General features: G+C 35.6%; 1 pseudogene; it reads left to right on the top strand.

Moving 5' to 3' along the window:
- Positions 1-16,670, top strand: part of LOC116587197 — a 110,552-nt pseudogene that overhangs the window by 92,217 nt on the left and 1,665 nt on the right.

Raw genomic sequence — 16,670 nt, 5'->3', positions numbered from 1 at the left:
TATATTACAGTATTTATAGTATCTAAATCTATATGAATTCAATATCATTAAAAATGTATGTGAATAAATATCAATTTATACTTAGAGAAATTATCTTTATCACTCTTTTAAGAACCAATATATTGCCTTATAAACACTTTGTTTTTAAACTCCCAATGTCAGAGTATAATCTGATTTTTTAAAAAATCTCTTCGAATGGATTTTGTGCTCCTCCAGCCAAACTACCTGAAGATGAAAAGTATCCTTTTCACCAAATTATCCCTTCCATTTTGTAAACACTAAAGGGGAGTGGAGGTGATGGGTGATGGAGAATAAAGGATAATGGGTACATTTTCTTTTACTGTTTTTATTAGACGGACACCATCTCCCAAGTAAAATCTGCCAGATTAGAGGAGCTCTAATACTTGAAATCATCTTGTAGCCTTGCCTCTCCAGACTTTGTTGTTATGTGTTCTCTGGAGAGATAAAAGGCACAACTGTGAAGCATAATTCAGTTAGTGGTAGACTACATTACAAGTATATAAAATGACAATACACAGAATACCCAAATTATCCCTTATAACCTATTCTCAGACACAGTCATAGCAACAACTATAATTACCTAGAAAGATTAAGTGTATTTAACTGCTCACTCAAGTGGACTTCCAATTCTGTCCTGGGGGTTGTCATGTAAAAATCCCAGCAGATCCTGTGTTTAAGTGAAATGCTCTATTCTGTGATTTCACACCAGCTAAGGCTCAAATAATGATAGAGATGGACCACGTTTTTTTCCTCCCTGGTGATTTGAAATTATAAGGGCTACTAAATTCTTTTTTCTTAATGGTCCTATTTACCTCCCATATGGGGGGAAAATAAAGCCTAATACAAACCAATCATCAATAGAAAGCACTAAGTTGAAAAAAAAAAGATGATTTATGAGATGCATTTTGCAAGATATGACAGTAATCATTTTAGTTTCTGCTCCACTATAAATGATTGTAGGGAGTGAGCAGGGCGGGAGGGGGGGAGGTGCCTGAGGAAAAGAACATTTTTATGAGTAAGTGTAGAAATATGAATTAAATGTAGACTTTTAACTATCCAGGCATGCCATCAACAGATTTCATTAAAAGAATAAAAAACTGTATAGAATGTTCAGAAAAAATGAAACTTGGTCTGAGACTTCTAAAGCAATGAAGAGCAGAAAGGCATTGGGGAATATGTAGGCACATCTAAACAAATATTGACTAAACAAAAGTAATAATACCATATAGGATTAAATATAATGTAAAACTCACATCTGTAATAACTAGTATATAAATCAAAAGGGATTGCAACTGAAATTAAGTTCCTTGTATATCAGGGGTGAGGCTTAAAGGACAAATGACTTTAGATTTTGAACATTATAAAAGGGGCAAAGTTTAAACGGTAAATTAACATTTACATTCTGAACTTTTAAAACAGATGAACATAAAGGAAAAGGGAAAAGAGAAAAAGAAGAGAGGGAAACAAACCATAAAGAGACTCTAAATGATAGAGAAGAAACTGATGGTAGATGGAGAGAGGGGGGTTGGGGATGGGCTAGATGGGGAATGGGTATTAAAGATCATATTCGTGATGAGCACTGTGTGTTATATGTACTTGATAAATCACTGAATTCTACTCCAGAAACCAATATTGCAATGTACATTTACAAACTAAAACATAATTCTAAAAAAAGAATTCTTAAAAATAAAATAAAAATCAATAAATGAATAGAATATATAACTACCAATGTAGTTGAGGAAAACTATAGCATGTTAAAATTATTCAATGTAAAAGAAGGCAGAAACAGAGAAAACAAATGCACAGAAATGCATAGTATACAGGAAGTACATAAAAGTAATGATATAAATACATTCAAATATTGTAAAAAATAAAAATGTCCTATTTACAAAAAAATTTTGGAAGAATAATATATACAATTCCAGTGATGTATAGTTTAGCAAAATCTATATTAAAACAGAATAAAAAAATTAAAAGTAAAATGATAGAAAAAGTTATGCCAAAAAAAAAAGAAAAAAAAAACTTACCAAAGGAGAGATTTAATACTGATAATATACGCTTTACATTTTTCTCTAGAAATAAGGAGGATGCACTTGAATCTGGCCTGTTTTCGCTTGGACCCACTCCTCACTCTCCTTGGCTGTGCCCATTGATACAGGGTTTTGGTCTATATCAGGCTCTGTGTCACCTGATCAAATGGTGGCATTGGCAGGAAGGAAAGAGGTGGACAGGAAGGGAAGTCAGAGTGTTGAAACCCCTCTTTCTGTGTGTCCCCCAATGGCCCTCTTTACCCTGTAGTTGAAGTTTAGGCTGGGCAGATACACCCTGGCTCCTGAACTCAGTACCTACCTCTCCTGCCTTCTTCCCCACAGTTTAAGTATGATAGAGGCTTCCTTCTGTTGCTAATTCCTAGGCTGTCTCAACACCTCTTGTTGGCCCCTCAACTCTCCCATGGAGGTTAATTCTGGGTTTTATATTCCCTCTGTTTAAACCATTTCTTGTGGTTTCTGTTTTCCTGACTGGACTTTGACTTATAGGGATCACCATAGGATGATGCATTTTTTTTTCCACCAAAAATGTGTATGATTCCAATTTGGTGTATACCTAATTCCATAATTTCAGAAGATACAACACAAAATTTAGAGCATTACAAACAGAATTAGGTAAGCACCATCACACCAGATTTTAAAACCCCAAGCAAAGCTTCTTCTCATCTACAACATTCTCCTAAGCTCATTAGTTGTGAATTCTTATTTCTAAGTAAATTGTATATAAGGCATCAATTGAAAAAGAACTTTTGGGTGCACAATTTTCATTTGTGCTACCCATGCTCATTCTTTTAAGCACATGTGGAACTCCAACTATGTGCTACTACTAGACACCTGGGACTGGGTGTGGGGCATGAGGAAGTCTAATTCAGTGGGAATTCAGTCAATTCACACCATTATGGGATAGAACAACTAAAGGTAGAGCTGTGTAAAGTGTCATAGGAGGAAATTGCCTATGAAGGAAATTAAAACTAGGTCTTGAAGAATAAAAGGAATCTGTGAGGGGGGAAAAGTCAAAAGCATATTCATTGATTCCTTTATTTATATATCTGATCTTGCTCCTACATTTAGCATGTTGGCCACAATTTCTGGTGTTGAGTATACATAATTTAAAAACATAATAGTTACCCTTATGTAGTTCACAGTCCACTGGGAAACCTGAGAAGACTCAGGAAGGACCTGCTAACCAGGCTGCAGAAGGGAAAGCCAAGGAAAGCTTTTGAAAGGAAGGGAGTGAAATATAAGGATTTTAAAAATCAAGAAGAGCATTTATCAGGAGAATGAGAATGGTGGTGCTGGTGAACAAGATGGGAAGGGACAGTTTCAAGTGGTGACAAAATACTCCTGCAAAGGAAAACATTTTTTTTACTTTCTTGGAAGGAAGGGAAAATCCAGCATACTGAATCCCTATTTCTAAACCAAAGGTTGCCCAATATGAGACTTCTCTCCCTACAACACCAGAGTCACACTATTTTAAACATGGTGATATTCTCAAGAGGGGAGAAGACGATTGCATTTCATATTCAAACTCTGTCTGCAGTACTATCATTCTTCCACTTGAACAAATATTTTTGGATTTTTATTTGCTTAGTATTCCTTAAAGTAAAAGGGAAAGAAAGTAAATTTCCTAAGCCCAGAAACATCAGTTGTTAGTTTAAGGCAACTTTGGCTATAGATGGCTCTAGAAGAAACTGTGAAGCAGAAAAAAAAAAAAAAAAAAAAAAAAAAAAACAAACCAAACCAAACCTAAACCAAAAACAACTTTATTTCTTTTAGGTAGAATTTTCTTTCTATTTAATTTTTCTCTCCTCAATTTTCCTTTAGGCCATCAAGTGTTTCTTCAGCTTCTCTACAGTATCTGTGTCACTCTTTGGGAAATGATACAGATTATGCACTAAACCTGAGATACCAATTTTTGACAAATGCATATTAAAGCTTTTCCTTGTTTTAACATAAATAAAGAAGTTTTGTAAAGTTTCTGGCAGTATTTTTGGTTGGTCTGGTGTTCTATAAATCATACCAGGGAAGTAAGAAGGAATAAAGCCCTCACCTGGTGCAAACTATGTTCCTTTCCCACAAATAATTTTATCCCTTCCTGGAAATCTTAGGGGGGAAAGGACCCCCTTCCAATAAAAGAGCCAAAAAACCTCTTGTCACAATTTTGTTTTCATTTGCTGTCTCCTTTTTTATTGAATTTTAATGCTATCCAGAATCCCTAATTAAATCAAAATATTGAGGGGCGCCTGGGTGGCTCAGTGGGTTGGGCCGCTGCCTTCGGCTCAGGTCATGATCTCAGGGTCCTGGGATCAAGTCCCGCATCGGGCTCTCTGCTCAGTGGGGAGCCTGCTTCCCTCTCTCTCTCTGCCTGCCTCTCCATCTACTTGGGATTTCTCTCTGTCAAATAAATAAATAAAATCTTTAAAAAAAAAAATCAAAATATTGAATCCTGGGTACCCTATAATCTGCATAGAAGTAGACTATAAGTTGCAAAAGGGCCAAGGCATCATTCAAAAGCTGAACAGAGAACCTCACAATTTCTGAAGAATATAAAGTTTTAGAAATCAAGTCTATCCATTAGTACCAGCAAGAATAAATGGCTTAATTTGCTAATAAAGTTATCTACAACTGAGATGAATGTTTGACATTTGCAAAGTTATTTTTTTGGACTTCTCTTATTCTGTTCCATTTTTATGTTGCTGAACTTATGATCCCTTCTACAATTCACTTAAGATTTAAAAGAAGAAAGAAAGATATTAAGAAGTTACAGGTGTATTTACATACACTTTCATAGTTCTCCTAGCATTTAAAATTCCACAGATGGCATATTACTAGGGAGAAAATCCACTATTACCAAAGCAGTAACATTTATTATTAAAAGTAATACCTTTAAACATGGCTTCCAACTCCCAGGCCTGCAAATATTACTCCCTAGAGAGAAATTATCACTCATACCTTTTATGAAGGGCCATATCACTGTGCTACACTGCATTTCCCTTTCACTTCACAAGAAATAACTTCACTGAATCAAATAGTAAGCTTAAAAATTATTTTGTAGTTTTCCCCAGAATCTTGACATTTCAAGTTTTTGAGACTCTTGTGTTTTTTAATCTGACCTTTTCTACCTAAATATCATATTTTTGCATTGCATTTCGATAACTCAATAATGTTTTTAAATGAACATTTTTGTGCTTTCGTCTTCAAAGTATACAGAGCAACATGGCAAGAGCAAGTTCCATTTTTTAATTTAAATTATTTTCATGGCTTTGAGCAAACTTTAACCTTTAAAACGGCCTGGGTACAATTCTGATTAACATCTCCACTATTTAGCCTGGCGATTTAGTGGAGATAACTCTTTCCCCTATAGCAGCGATAAGCAAACTCTTTCTTATTTAAGCCAATTGATAAAAAAAGAAAATATTTCCAGGCCATGTGTCTTTTCATTCAATATGGAAATGTTATTATTGATTTCCATGATGCAGAAATAGAGAAACCATCTAAGTGAATGCAGAGAAAATATAAAAAAGAAAACTGACCTTTTTATTAGACAAAAATATTAATATGTAGGAATATTTGTGATTTTCAGCATGAATGCTTATCCCTCATACTTGTATAGTACTTCAGAGTTTCCAGAGAAGACTCATGTATCTTATATTACCAGGGAAAAAAAGTATGAATTAGGCATTGTTACTTTGAATCAATAGAATCAGAGCTGTGAAGTGTGTTGTCTGTTCCTGCAGGAAAAATTAATTCTGATTACAGTGCTGCAATCACATTTTACATTCTATGACATATTAACTCTCATATACCCTAGTTATTCCACCACCAAAGAATAAGCCTGTTTTCATAAACAAAGAAGATATTTTTAAGAATGTCTGTGCTGTGTGGCTAGAGAAAGCTGGGTTTCTTCTTGGGTTCTAGTGTCTAGCCACCAGCAAAAGGGCTCTGCTTTGTTCTCTAGGCCCTAAAATCACCAGGTTACTTGCTCCTTTAGCTTGTCATCAGTCTGCCCATAATTCTTCACTCCAAACACAGGAGCAGATTTCTCCCTTAATTCTACAAAACTCCGCTTAGTCCAAGCTGTAACTCTAACCAAACTTCAGTGAAAGCTTGGAGATAGCAGGAAGAAATTACACCTCAGAAAAGAAAATGTTAGCACCAGACAGGGGCCATAAATTCTCCTGGATACCACAAAGGATAAGACTTTACAGGGTGAGTCTTTCTGGCTCTCTCTTGCCTTATTGTCCATTCTCCTGCTGTCAGATGGCAAGGACCAGTTTATCTCCCTCAATGGTGATGTTTCGAACCTGACTTCTGCCTTCATCTTCTCTAGATTGCTGTGATGATGGAGGGAAATATTATTTTCTACTCTCCTGCTCTTGCCCACCTCCAGTCAAAATCCTAATAAACCAAAGAAACACAAATAATCTACAATAAAGATAAAATTTCAAGCTATTGTGCAGAACAGTGTGCCTTGAATTACTCCATAACAGTTTGTGATTTGGTTTTCCTTTTCCAGAAGGAAAATGCTCATTAATGTTTTTTTATTAATTTAAAAAACAGTTTTTGCTAAAAAAAAAAAAGATTAGAAAATATTGCTGACAACCTTAAAATATTGTCTTGTGGGGTTTTTTGTTGTTGTTGTTGTTGTTTTTTGGTTTTTGGTTTTTTCCTCCCCTTTGTGGCCAAATCCCTTCCCTTTATTTTGGCTACATTTAAGCAGCCTTTGCACTTATGTGTGGCAGTTAGCCAAAAGACTGGAAGAGTAAAAAAACACCTCTTCTAGACCATACCCACAAAAATCTTTCATACATCTTTACCCACGCTTTTCCTTTTTGCAGCTTCATGCTGAGGAGCATGACAACCTCGTAAGCCAAGTATTAAAGGTGGCAAAGTCACAGACGGCAGGCAGCTCTCTCTTATCACATAATGAAGGTGGCAAAGACACCGACAACCATGAGGTGTCTCCATCATCACTTGGAAAAGAATCTCCTATCAGGAGCAATGACACTGGATTGTTCAGTAAAAACAATTTTCATGTGTTAAACAATATCTATTTTTTTAAAATCACATTTCCTTAATTATTGCATCTCTTCTCTATTGAAAAAATCCAATCATTTTCCAAAACTTGCTTCATTGTTTTATGTTCCAGATTCTTTGGCGGAGAACAGGGGCAGAGACGAAAGCAGTTAACACCTCAGTCCTTCCTGAAGAGGAGTCTCCCTTTTCTGGTTATTGGAGGTTCTCTTTGCTGGGCTCTAGGAGAACTAGATGAGCTAGGCAACCCCCAACTACATCAATGCAATGATGCCAATTTACCTACTTTATGCCTGTAATATCTGGCTTGAGGTAAGTACTTACTGCTAATAGGAAACCATGACAGATTACCGATTTTAGTGCCCATGATTTTTAGCCCCAGTGCGTTCCTCAAGTACTGCCTCCTTTTCATACGTCTGCTTCAGAAGATGTTTTCTTTTAGTTTTATTGCTTCTTAGTTTTGAAAATCTGCATTTTACGTTAGATCTTGGGTTTTTAGTCAATAGCAACGTGTACCAAAAAAAACCCATTCCTATTTCACTGAGATACCATTTTAAAGGAAGAAAAACAATGCATCTTGCCCCAAATTGCATTACCTGAAATTGTAGAATAATCAAAGTATAAAACCCCATTCCTCCATTTCTGGTAAAAGATAAGCATGGCCTGCTTAAGGTACAAAGCTGTTATTAAGTGTTAACTAAAATAACGTAAAAGAGTCAAGGGGAAGGTAATGACTCGTATTAAGTTTCAGTGCTATTTGAAATGAACAGTCTTAGCACTGACAAAAAAAAAAAAAAAGAAAAACAGAAGAGTGAAGAAGGCACATTGGCAAGGGGTTAGGGATTACACCCAAATGGACAAAATGTGCAAAAATATCAAGGCTGGACAGACTTAAGAGACATACACCAGACTGCAAACAATAACAAAATTAAACTCTCTCAATCTTTCATGCTTTTCCTTATTAACCCCAAAGCCTCTCAAAAGAGGTTCTTTTCTAGTTGCTTTATTTTTTTACTATTTATCTACTTCTTAACTCCTTAATTGACTTAGATTATGTGAAAAGTCACAGATTCTGTGGAACACTGCAGTGGTTAAGAAATGGTCTTCATGGTCCTACAGATCTGTCTTTGAATTCAAACCCTGCTACTTAACAAGTGACTAAAAATGTTACTTAATCCCACTTAGCTGTTGTTCTTCACAAGCAAAATATGTATGAGAGTATTTAACTCATATAGTTAATATGATAATAAATGCATTGAAAGAAAGCAAATTACTTACAACAATTGTTGGTATGGTTAAATAATAAATGGCACTGTTATTCAGGGAGTGCAATGTCTGTCTTTTTTCCTCTTGACTTCTTAGAAACATGAGACTGCCCTGTTTTTGGACATCATCAGTCTCTATCTCCTTCTGATTGGGAAACATTGGTCTAAGCAATAAGAAATACACTCTTTATTGTGACATTCAATATCTCCCTTGAGCCATACTTAGCTGTATTTTTTTCAATATTATTTCCAAAAAACACTCTTTATGAAGTTTCACTCCAGTCCAACCAAATTTATTTGATTCTCCAGATACATGTCTCAAATTCTAGACTTTTTCATTTCTTCATTTTAGTTCTTTTGCTTGAAACTACTTTCTAATCTATCATTGCCATATTTTCCATAACCTGAGGGCAATTCCAATACTTTTTTAGGAGCCCAAATTTAATTCTATTCTAGAATAATACTGTGCTTTATTTAACACAATAATAAGTGACTGGATCATTACAAAAATTGCTCCTTTTTTTTTTTTAACTTCATGAAAATTGCCATAACTTCTTGCCCATTAACATTTTTATTTGGGGATTATGAATATGCTTGGACTAGGACAACGTGATTTGCATTTTGTCTAAGCAACAAATATCAGAATCCCGATATGGACTGTTGTTTTTCAACAGAGGTGAGACAAATTAATCCAGCAAGTGACATTTCCTATGACATGTTTTATGCCTAGCTTGTCACTGGTAATTGAAACAGAAGGTAGAGTGGTTTTAAACCTTCCTGATAAGATATCACTTTACTCTGGTTTGTCAATTTTTTCTTCTCTTCCAGTTTCCACACAGTTCATGGCTCAGATAAGAAACCAAAGTTTATTTGGAAAAATAGTGTGGATTAGTTAAGGTAGCAGGAGTGACAGAACAAAGATAGAATGGCAGAAGCTGCAATTTTTAGGGACACTTTTAATGTTTTCCTTTTCAATTTACGAACATTGTGCACATTTCCCAAAGACAAGGACAAGTTGTTTAATGTGCCTTCATGTTTTATAAAGATAGCTATGAAATTATCAAATACTTGTTAATAAACCTTTTCAAAATACAACTTGCCAATATATACATGATCTCCAACAAACACAGGCATTCACTAGAATATTAATATGAATTTATAACCAGTATCTCTATTTCCTAGAATATTTCAGGTTAAATATTATTCATTTCCACTGAAATATCTTATTAACTTTTTTTTTTTCATTTTTATTCTTTCCACACATTTGTTTTATCTAAATGTGTGTGTGAGGGAATGAGATAAATTCTCATGAGGGCTTATGTAAGTTCAGGTCTTCTGAGAAGCAGATTTCAACATGGAAAAAAAAAAAAAAGAAAAGACTCAAAAAAGATTTATTAGGGAAGATACCTGCAGGAGTGAATTAAAAGGGCAAGGGGTGGGGTGGTGCTGGGACAGCTATCCCCACTGCAAGTAGCACTGACCCTGGTGAAAGAGAGGGAAGGGAAGAAATTTGTGGGGGGAGTCTTAGACTATAATACAGGTATAGCACGTTCTGTAAGGCTATTGGGGAGTCTTCAAGGCAACACTGTCCATTAGAAGAGTCCTGTACCTCTATGAGCTGGCTTACTGTGTCCACGGTATGTTTAGTCATTAGCATGAGGAGAGTGTCTCAGATCAAAGATAGAGACGGATGAAGCCCAACAGCCTGGGCTTCAGTCAGTTACGCTCTTTGATGTCAGAGATCTGAGGGAACACTTTTATGGCAGCCCCAGAACTCAAATTCAAAACCCTCAATTAAAGAAGAAAATAGGAAATTATATACAGACTTGCTCTTAATTAATTGAGGATTTTTACGTGGAAGCACTGTCTAATTATTTGGACCTTGTTATTTGTGATGTTTATACTTTTTACTGTTGTTATTAGGACATCCCATTAGTTTTCCACAGGGGGGATAAAACAATAAAGCACTTAAAATGAATGGATTCTTTATGTCTATCTTTAAGGCAACCAAAGAAAGGCTTGGGCCATCATCATCACAAAGCACAGCAACTTCTAGAAGAAGCAATTCAAAGGATAGAATGAAGGTGTCTCCTTTAAAAAAGTAATGATATAAGTTTAGCCCTTAAATTCCATTACAATGAAAAAAGGGGATAAGAACAGCCTATGTAAATTTAACTCTTTCAGATATCTCATACAAATGGAATCACACAGTATTTGTCTTTTGCATTTGTTATTTCACTTAGCATAATATCTTCAAGACTCACTGCCAGGGGTTCGGAAGAGAGGATTAGAGATTATTGTTTTGGTGGATACATAGTTTCAGTTTGGAATGATGGAGAAGTTCTGGAGATGGATAGTAGTGATGGATAGACAAGAATGTGAATGCACTGTACACTTAAAATAGTTAAATAGTAAGTGTAATATTGTGTACATTCTACCACAATAAAAATAAATAATTAAAAATACATCCTTACCACTATACATCTATCAAACAGCCAAATCTACAACACTGACAATAACAAATGCCGGCAAGGATGTAGAACAATACAAATTCATTCATTGTTGGTGGAAAGCAAAATGGTACATTTTGGAAGACCTTTGGCAGGTTTCTCACAAAACAAAACATACTCTTACCATATAACCCAACAATCACTTTCCTATTTACCCAAAGCAGCTGAAAACCAATGTTTACACAAAAACCTAAAAACGAATGTTTTAAGCATCTTTATTCATGATTGCCCACACTTGGAAGAACCAAGATATTCTTTAGTAGATGAGTGGATTAATAAACTGTGGTACATTCAGGCAATGAAATAGTATTCAGCACTAAGAAATGAGCTATCAGCTAAGAAAAAAATAGAGGAAACTTAAATATTCCTACATAAAGAAACAAGTTCTGAAAGTCTACCTACTGTATGATTCCAACAATATGACATTGTGAAAAATGCAAAACTACAGATACAGTTAAAAGATCAGTGGTTGCCAGGGGCTCATTGGTGGAAAGGATAAATAAGCAGATAAATAGGCAATTTTTAAGGGAACGGAAATACTCTGTATGATACCATAGCTATAGATACATATTATACTTTTGTTCAAACTCATAGAATATACAACACTGAGAGTGAACTGTAATGTAAACTATGGATCTGGGGTGACTATAATGTGTCAGTATAGGTGTATCAGATGTAACACATGCATCCACTGGTAGGGGATATTGATAAGAGAATATGTGTCGAAGAGGGGGTAGATGGGAAATCTCTGTACTATCCCTGCATTCTTTTCTGTGAACACTAACCTGTCCTACAAGCAAGTCAACTAAAAAATTTTTTAAAAAGAACAGCCTACATAGTATAAAATACAATGTATATAATACAAAATACAACACATATAGTTAAAAAGTCCAAAAAATGTGTGGCTCTGATAATTCCTAAAAAAACATGTTAAAGCTTTCAATTATATATAATGTCAGATTCTTACAAACCATCACCTAAAAACACCAGTTGTTCACTGTTAGCAGTCTTAAATTTTACTAGGCACTGTTTGAAATCTACTCATTTTTAAAACTGAAAGCTGTCATTTTTGGTTCTAATTTGTAATTTTAAAGTAAAATTTAGTAAGCTAATGACAAATGAATACACTTACAGGATTTTTCTATACATTTCCTCTGTTTACCTGAAGAATTTCTAAGGGAAGCTAAGAGATACAGTTAGTAAGATGTGGCCAATGAGAAAATGGTCATAATGATATTCAGAAGAGACATGATTATATTCTTGCTAAATGTAGTCACAAATTAGGTTAGTGACAAAGAGAAGCTGGTACTCCTACTAGAAGAGAATAAAGGCACTTGCAAGTGCCTCACTCTCTTCTGGGTTCTTCTTACCACAGTGAAGACACCCATAGATACTTGGTACAGTTAGCATTAGAGCTATTCTTCTTCTCCATATTTGCTATTTATGATTGACAACTATCTGAATCACCATATATTTTATGTATTGATGTTTATTTCTGTTTGTAAAGCTATCTCTACCTCCCAACATTGCCCCTGGTACTAACAGTGCAGTGCTGAGCCAGTGGTGATATTTTAAATGCTGTCTGATCAACTGGAATGAACTAACTAACTAACTAACTAACTAACGGTGCAGTGCTGAGCCAGTGGTGATATTTTAAGTGTTGTCTGATCAACTGGTATGAACTAATATTGCAGATAATGATATGAAAAACTATGAGCAATGTAAGGAAACTAAAAATCAAGAAAATAAGATTGCCTTATCTTGAAAAGCATGAATATTTTATTCTTCATAATTTTTCTTAGATTACATAGAACTACTAAGTTCCCCCTCTTTTTTTTTTTAAGAGGAAGTTGTTATAATGATGGGAAGACAATGAACAAGGAGGCAAGGACTGGGAGAGACTTGATTTTGCACCTGTGGGTTAACTTTGGGCATATCTATTGCACTGTGCTCTGTATTCATTACACTTACCCAATGGCCCCCAAGATATTCCAGTACTGGGAAGCAGGTCGGAAGCATCTTCTACTTTGATAATATATGCATATAAATCAAGGATGTAGCTGATTGGGAATGAACCTTGAAGGTAAAAATTTATAATTTATATTTGTAAAAGGAATAAAAGAGGTAGTGATATAATCATGAGCTACTACATAGGTCTCCTTTCTGTCCTTCATTAGCAAAACTAGATAATCTTAAGAGGAATTAGTTGGACTTCAAGTGGAAAACATTTTAGTTCAATAAATGTCCATTTTAATATATATAGTTAATAATCATGAAAATCTACCAAGATTTAGGTAGGTATCAGCATATCCTAATCACTTAATATACATTTTCTGGTTCAATACTTAAAATACTCTATTTTCGTCCATTTTTGGGGTAAGGAGTCTGAAATAGGAAGTTTCTCCAATGTCTTGCCTAAGATCCTGTTAGTAGGAACAAAATAATTTATCTAGAGGCCATAGCTCAAACACTTGCTTTACTGGCTCCCTTGTTGCTACTGAGCAAATGACCCCTACAGAGAAGGTATCTCATGGATAAAATTAGGCAAACAGTATCTACATAATTGACTTATAAGAAGTTTTTTAAAGGAGATTCCTGAATTTGATAAGAAACTATATAATTTCAGTTTAAACTTTTAATATTTTAAGTTTTATAATTTTACTCCATTCAGTAACATATTACCACTAAGGACAAAAAAAAAAGGGCGGGGGGTTAAATTAGAAGTACACATTTGTTTTATCAATGCTATTACAGCTGCTGGGGAACCTGGAGAGCTCAGTGGGTTAGATGTCTGACTTTTTTTTTTTTTAATTTTATTTATTTACTTGACAGAGACAGAGAAATCACAAGCAGTCAGAGAGGCAAGCAGAGAGAGAGGAGGAAGCAGGCTCCCTGCTGAGCAGAGAGCCAATGCGGGGCTCGGTCCCAGGATCCTGAGACCCTGACCTGAGCTGAAGGCAGAGGCTTTAACCCACTGAGCCACCCAGGTGCCCCAGATGTCTGACTTTTTGTTTCAGCTCAGTCATGATATCAGGGTCATGAGATCCAGCCCTGTTGTCAGCTCCTTGCTCAGTGAGGAATCTGCTTGAGATTTTCTCTCCTTCTTTCCTCTGCCCCCTCCATTCCCTTCCATTGCATGTGCATGCATAAGTGTTCTCTCTCTAAAATAAATAAATAAATAAATAATCAATACTATTATGCTTAATCAATGTTATTTAGAAGTGTTAGTCATATTTTTAGAACATGTTGAAGTCTTTGGCTACAGAGCTATTAGAATGGCCAAAATCCAGAAAACTGACAACACCAAAAGCTGACAAGGATGTGGAACAACTCTCATTCATTGTTGCTGGGAATGCAAAATGGTACAGACACTTAGAAGGTTTGATGGTTTCTTCTAAAACTAAACATGTTCTTCCCAAATGATCCAGCACTATACTCCTTGGAATAACTCCTAACCCAAAGGAGTTAGAAACATGTCCACAAAAAAGCCTGCATGCCAACAGTTGAAGCATCTTTATTCATAACTGCCAAAACTTGGAAGCAACAAAGATGTCTTTCAATAGGCAATGGATAAATAAACTATGGTACATTAGAAAGTGAAATTTTATTTAGCACTAAAAGGAAATGAACTATAAAGCCATGCAAAGACATGGAGGAAACTTAGATGTACATAACTAAGTGAAAAAGCCAACCTACTAAAAAGGCTACCTACTGTATGATTCCAACTATATGGCATTCTTAGAAAAGCAAAACTATGTGAACAGTAACAAGATCAGTGGCTTCCAGAGATTGGAGTGGGAAGGATGAATAGGTGGAGCATACAGGATTTTTCAGGGCAGTGAAATACTCTGTATGTACTACAAATGACAGATACATGTCATTATACATTCATCTGGACCTATAGAATGTAAAATCCCAGGACAGAACCCTAAGGTAAATCTGCACTTCAAGTGATTATGATGGGTCATTGTTGGTTCGTCATTCGTTATAAATGTACCTCTCTAACAAGAATTGTTGATAATTAGGAAAAATATTCACATGCAGGGGCAGGAGGCATATGGAAAACCTCTGTACCTTCCTTTCAGTTTTACTATAAATCTGAAACCATTGTAAAAATACAAGGCTAAAAAAAAAAAAAAAAAAGCCTTGCTTTCATGTACTACAGAGAAAGAGCTTTTTCTTTTGTCTCCCTTCTGTTTTGGCAGAATCTCCATTTATCTCTCAGCTTTCTTCTTTTTTTTTTTTAATTAATTTCTTTATTTTTTTATAAACATATATTTTATCCCTAGGGGGTACAGGTCTGTGAATCACCAGGTTTACACACTTCACAGCACTCACCAAAGCACATACCCTCCCCAATGTCCATAATCCCACCCCCTTCTCCCAACCCCCTCCCCACAGCAACCCTCAGTTTGTTTTGTGAGATTAAGAGTCACTTATGGTTTGTCTCCCTCCCAATCCCATCTTGTTTCATTTATTCTTCTCCTACCCACTTAAGCCCCCATGTTGCATCACCACTTCCTCATATCAGGGAGATCATATGATAGTTGTCTTTCTCTGCTTGACTTATTTCGCTAAGCATGATACACTCTAGTTCCATCCATGTTGTTGCAAATGGCAAGATTTCATTTCTTTTGATGGCTGCATAGTATTCCATTGTGTATATATACCACATCTTCTTGATCCATTCATCTGTTGATGGACATCTAGGTTCTTTCCATAGTTTGGCTATTGTGGACATTGCTGCTATAAACATTCGGGTGCATGTGCCCCTTTGGATCACTATGTTTGTATCCTTAGGGTAAATACCCAATAGTGCAATTGCTGGGTCATAGGGCAGTTCTATTTTCAACATTTTGAGGAACCTCCATGCTGTTTTCCAGAGTGGCTGCACCAGCTTGCATTCCCCACCAACAGTGTAGGAGGGTTCCCCTTTCTCCGCATCCTCGCCAGCTTTCTTCTATTTACTACAGGTCCCCTCCCTGTCAGATGCAGTTTCTGACCCTACACCCACCACATTTACACTAGTCTGATTCTTCTTTCCTACCTCGCTATAATGCCAGTTCATCAAAATGTGGATCTGATGAGCTAAGACATGAGCAGAGAAATAGAGAAGAGACATGAGGAAGAAAGAACGGGGGAAAAAAAAAAAGAAATACATGAACTATTTTGGAATACTACATCTGCCTGTTACCAACTCAGAGCTTTGAGGTAAAATGAATATGTAAAGGATGAGACTTATATTTCTCCATTTCTTCTCACTGTTAATACAACTCTTCATACATTTTCTCTAATTGCAGCCCTCGATAACCTTGGGCAGCAATAATCAGAATAGCAAAAGAAGAGAGCAGAGGGAAAATCTCTTCCAACCACTGCTCCTTCATTTCCCAGGATCCACATTCTGTTCCCTACCATTCCTTTTAATATTTTTTTCTTTAGATACTTAATCTGTTAAATAGAAATTTATGAACTTGTCTGGGATCCTAATGACCATATTTTTAAATACTAAATATATTTTAATCCTCAAATTATGAGAAGTATTTTTAAATACAACCAGTTTCTGGGCTGAAAACACAATGCAGCTAAATTACACACACACACACACACACACACACACACACACACACAGCTGTATCTTATTTATGTGTTGTAATCTAGTCCAGTATCTTTCATCTAAGGTCCTCTGATCCTGATATTCTGGTAGAAAAATGGAGCATGAATTTGAAGATAAAGAGAAGACACTGGTCTTAAATCTATATTACTTAAAAGACTCATCTACAACTGATAAGAAA

Source organism: Mustela erminea, chromosome 3, assembly GCF_009829155.1.
Source record: "Mustela erminea isolate mMusErm1 chromosome 3, mMusErm1.Pri, whole genome shotgun sequence".
Classification (NCBI taxonomy): domain Eukaryota; kingdom Metazoa; phylum Chordata; class Mammalia; order Carnivora; family Mustelidae; genus Mustela; species Mustela erminea.
Note: the sequence above shows the minus strand (reverse complement) of the source record. Positions and strands in the feature narration are given on the sequence as shown.